The sequence below is a fragment of the Octopus bimaculoides genome, chromosome 24 (assembly GCF_001194135.2).
Source record: "Octopus bimaculoides isolate UCB-OBI-ISO-001 chromosome 24, ASM119413v2, whole genome shotgun sequence".
Taxonomy (NCBI): Eukaryota; Metazoa; Mollusca; class Cephalopoda; order Octopoda; family Octopodidae; genus Octopus; species Octopus bimaculoides.
The window spans coordinates 13741024-13745784 of NC_069004.1; the positions used below are offsets into that span (position 1 = coordinate 13741024).

The following is a 4761-nucleotide window of genomic DNA, read 5'->3' on the forward strand; positions in this document are numbered from 1 at the left end:
TTCGATTCCCAGACCGGGCATTGTGAGTGTTTATTGAGCGAAAACACCTAAAGCTCCACGAGGCTCCAGCAGGGGATGGTGGCGAACCCTGCTGTACTCTTTCACCACAACTTTCTCTCACTCTTTCTTCCTGTTTCTGTTGTGCCTGTAATTCAAAGGGTCAGCCTTGTCAAACTGTGTCACGCTGAATATCCCCGAGAACTACGTTAAGGGTACACGTGTCTGTGGAGTGCTCAGCCACTTGCACGTTAATTTCACGAGCAGGCTGTTCCGTTGATCGGATCAACTGGAACCCTCGACGTCGTAAGCGACGGAATGCCAACAACACAATGTTTATGTGCAGATTTGTGTTTTATGTATGCCTTGCATATCTAGACATGCTCATATATACTTAAATGATATACTTCTGGAAAGTTTTACATATTTTTACAGTTCCAGTGATGGCTTGGATCTGTAGTCTTTGAATTAGTTTTCTCCTTCCTATTTTTGAGAAGCCTAATTTCTCAAGAATGGCATTTAGGCAGTGCTCCAATGTATGCATGGTATATCCCAATACCCCAATGTATGTATATGTGCATGTACGTATATATGTATGTGTGTGTGTCTGGAAAGAATTTTTCTATACACACCCATACAATTTCATTTTTGCATTTGTTTTTGCAATATTCTTGACACGAAAACACGTGTTGAAACACATTCTATCTTGGAAGGGTCATAATGCCAATGATAAACACATGCACTGATTCTATTTCACTATATATTATTATCATTAGTTAAACTAGTTAAGGTGGCGAGCTGGCAGAACTGTTGGCATGCTGGACAAACTGTTTAGGAGTATTTTGTCTGTCTGTACATTCTGAGTTCAAATTCTGCTGAGGCCAACTTGGCCTTTCATCCTTGCAGGGTCAATAAAATACCAGTTGATCACTGGAGTCGGTGTAATTGACTTACCCATCCCCTGAAATTGCTGGCCTTGTGCCAAAATTTGAAATCAGTATATTATTGGCATCTTACTGGCAATTAACAATACAAAGTTCATGTGCTGTCTAGTACAAGACTGACTTGTTCATTCAAACACAACATATTACTGAAGGAATAAAAAATAAAAATCACTCACAGCAGGGGGTGAACTCAAAACATATTGGCATGAAATTAAATATTATGAGGTAGTTGATTACAGTGGATTAATATTTCTGTCAACTTGGTGCTGTTTGGGATTTTAAAATCATTAAGGGAAAGAGTAGAGAGTGAGAAAGAGAGAGAATGAGATGAAAGTCAGTGATATTAAAGAAGAGAGAGAAAGAAATATACAGATATATAATACAAATGTATGTGTATGTATGTACATATACATATGTATTTACATATGTATATACATACATATATGTATGTAGGTGCAGGCATGGCTGTGCAGTAAGAAGTTTGCTTCCCAACCACATGGTTCTGGGTTCAGTCCCACTGAGTGGCATATTGGGCAAGTGTCTTCTGCAATAGCCTCGGGCCAAACAAAGCCTTGTGAGTGGACTTGGTAGAGAGAAAATGAAAGAGACCCATTGTGTATATATACATCTGTATTTATGTGTGTGTGTGTGTGTTTGTTTCCCAGCCATCATTTGACAACCGATGCTGGTGAGTTTAAGTTCCCATAACCTAGCAGATTGGCAAAAGAGATTGATAGAATAAGTACTAGGTTTACAAAAGATGAAACCTGGGGTCGATTTCTTCAACTAAAACCCTTTGAGGCAGTGCTCCAGTATGGCCACAGTCAAGTGACTGAAACAAGTAAAAGAATAAAAGAAAGAAATATATATATATTAGGGCGCTGGGCAAGTAATTGCGTTTTACCAGAAAGGATATAAAAATAAATGTAGTCTATGTTTATTTGAATAGCTTTAATCAAGAATGTAATCACCGTTGTTTTTAACAACTGCAGCCCAATGGGAAAGTAACATTTTCATGCCATGTTCAAAGAAACCTATCTCTTTTCCTGACAAAAAAGTCTGAAAGACTCTTTTCAATTTCCTCTCTGTTTCTGAATGTTTTGCCACTTACAAAATGTTCTAGTGATTAGAACAGATGGAAATCCATCGGTGCTGAGTTAGGTGAGTATGGAGAATGTAGAAGAACTTCTCATCCTAATGATCTTATTTTTTCTTGGGTTTGTTTTGAAGAGTGTGGCCAAGCATTGTCATGCTGGAGAATAACAACTTTACTGTTTCCCAAAGCTGGCCATTTTCAACATAATTTTTCATTTACATGATCAAGCTTTTGGCAGTAGACATCTGCATTGATGGTTCTTCCATATTCCAGTAGCTTGTAATGGATGATATCTTTCATGTTCCACCAAACACAGATCAAAGATGTTCGTGGATGGAGTTCTGGTTTTGGTTTTGGTACTGGCCTCTCATTACATGATAATCATTGTTCTTTTTTTTGTTTTCTGTTGTAATATAAAACTCATTTTTCATCACCTGCAACAATGCGCTGCAAAAATGACAGGCTGTTATTCCTGGTTAGAGGACTACTGCAGATGGTGGTATGTTGTGTTCAGTTCTCAAGTGTAAGCTCATGTGGAACCTAAATTCCCTCTGCATGTTTTCCCAATTTGTTTGAAATGCTCATGGATAGTTTAACATGACACATCAAATTTTTGTGCCAAATTTCTGGTTCTTTGATGTGGATCTGATACAGTAGTCTCATTCAAAAGGTCATCTTTCAGAGTGGGCTGTCTTCTAGAGCGAGGCTTGTCAGATATGTTACAATCACCATCTTTAAACCTTTTAAATCACAGTCGACGCGGACGAGCTGTCACTGCATCCGGATAGACTTCAAAAATATTTTTCATAGCTTCTTTAGCAGTACTGGTTATTCAAAGACATTTATAGATTGTAAATTTATTCTGTCCAGTTACCTATCGGTATAGTGGTCACTTGCAAACTCCAGAGGTGACACTTTCATTTCCCCTTAGCTCTCACGTCACACAGTCGTTAATGTTTATTTGAGTAGGGTCACGCCCTTCCAATTGCTATAGATCTATAATACATCTTACGGCTGTGCCTGTCACCTGTATGGTGAGGAATTCTACATCGGGGAGTAGTAACGACTAGGGTAGGGTAGCTGACTGCTTATTGTGATCATTCGCCTTTTGCTCTCTTTTACAAACCCAGTGAACATACATATGTTTCTTATTTCAAAGAAATTCGAACAATAGTTATAAGACCCAAGTTAAAAAGATTCTCAACAATTCAACTTCTCTGGTCGACATTAAGACACCCACCCCCAATAGGGGCCTTAACTCTCACATTTTAGAGCTCCATGACCTCCATTTTTCAGGGGCAAAATCCTTTTAACAGGTTCCATAAGATTGGAATTTTGGAATCTGTGCATAAAGACCAGTAGTATGGGATACATGTGTCATGATTAGAATTTTTTTAGGGTGTGTAAAGAGGGAAAGAACCCTCATCTGCAATTTTGATGAAATTCGAATCATAAGTATTCCAGTTCATTAGAGAAAATATAACAGAAAAGTCTAATTCTTCCATTGCATGTAACACGGGCAACAACGGGTATCTCTACTAGTAAATATATATATATATATATATATACACACACACATACATACATACATATACATGACAGGCTTCTTTCAGTTTCTGTCTACCAAATCCACTCACACTCACAAGACTTTGATCAGCCCGAGGTTGTAGTAGAAGACACTTGCCCAAGTTGCCACACAGTGGGACTGAACCTAGAACCATGTGGTTGGGAAGCAAGCACCTTACCACACAGTCACGCCTGCACTTATATGTTTCAAAAATCCTATTATATTTTTATAATTAAATATTATTAGGAATTGTATATAAAAATAATTATTAAAATATTTTGTATATTGTAGAAGTATAACCAATTTTATTGCACATAAACTTCAACATCAAAATCCTATACGGACCCCTCCAAGGATCATGTGAATCTCAATTAAGAATTACTGGTCTAACGAGAACAGCTTCTATCATTTACAGATTTCTGATGTTCCATTCTGTGGTTCTAATGTTGACATTGATAATCTGAGTACAGCTTTTTCCTGGATGCCTTTCAAAGCTATAAATGTCAAATGTGAACTGATGTATTGTCTTTTTGTTATGTATATTTCCCGTTAGGCTTTTACAAAAGACACATGAAATGTGTGTGTCCTATCAATCTCGAAAGGATTAAGACTCATGACCTGATACAGTAATTTAACATAAGTTGCGTTTAATGGTCCACAAGAGTATTTAAATCTTTATGATTTGGACAGCCAATTAATGCAATATAACATTTTAATTAATGTTACTTAATGTGATTGTGTTCATCATCATCATCATCATCATTGTTTTAACGTCCACTTTTCCATACTTGCATGAGTTGAACAGAATTTGTGGAAGTGAATTTTCTATGGCTGGATGCCCTTCCTATTACCAACCCTCACCTGTTTCTAAGTAATGTAATATTTCCTCATGACCAGACATGTTTTTACAGAATACTGGAAACGTTTTCATAGAATACTGGACACTACTTGGAAGATGGTGACATTTATTTACAACCATCATGTGATATCAAGACAAGGACACACACCTACCCACACATGTATGTATTATATATTACATGCTTGCTTCCCAACCACATGGTTCTTCTACTATAGTCTCAGCCTGATTAAAGCTTTGCAAGTGGATTTGGTAGACGGAAACTCAAAGAAGCCTGTTGCGTGTATATATATATATATAT

At 37.2% G+C, this 4761-nt stretch overlaps 1 protein-coding gene across 4 annotated transcripts in view; it reads right to left on the minus strand.

Moving 5' to 3' along the window:
• Positions 1–4761, minus strand: part of LOC106876482 (sulfotransferase 4A1) — a 71098-nt gene that overhangs the window by 48110 nt on the left and 18227 nt on the right. The window lies entirely within an intron of this gene.